This window comes from Apis dorsata, unplaced genomic scaffold, assembly GCF_000469605.1.
Source record: "Apis dorsata unplaced genomic scaffold, Apis dorsata 1.3 scaffold_247, whole genome shotgun sequence".
In the NCBI taxonomy this organism is placed as follows: domain Eukaryota; kingdom Metazoa; phylum Arthropoda; class Insecta; order Hymenoptera; family Apidae; genus Apis; species Apis dorsata.
In genome coordinates this window covers 518,271-518,491 of record NW_006263526.1, presented here as the reverse complement: position 1 = coordinate 518,491, position 221 = coordinate 518,271, and the positions used below count along the sequence as shown (strand labels likewise).

General features: G+C 52.0%; 1 protein-coding gene across 2 annotated transcripts in view; it reads right to left on the bottom strand.

The window, feature by feature from the left end:
• The window catches only part of LOC102672753 (zinc finger SWIM domain-containing protein 8), a 73,243-nt gene that overhangs the window by 28,285 nt on the left and 44,737 nt on the right, over positions 1-221 (bottom strand). The window lies entirely within an intron of this gene.

The window sequence follows — 221 nt, the reverse complement described above, 5'->3', positions numbered from 1 at the left end:
CACGAGTGCACGGAGCTGGCCGTAGGTTCCATGGAAACCCGGGACAAGCTACGTTATTACCGGTTCTCTGGCATTTATCTTCGTCGGACGAAGAGGTGGTATCGAACGAAAGATATCGTACGAAAGCCACGACGATCGACAATGAAGGAGTCGCGATGGAGGAGGAGGAGGAGGAGGGATTGGCGTCTTTTTTCTAATCGCGGTAAATTGATTCGGTCGTG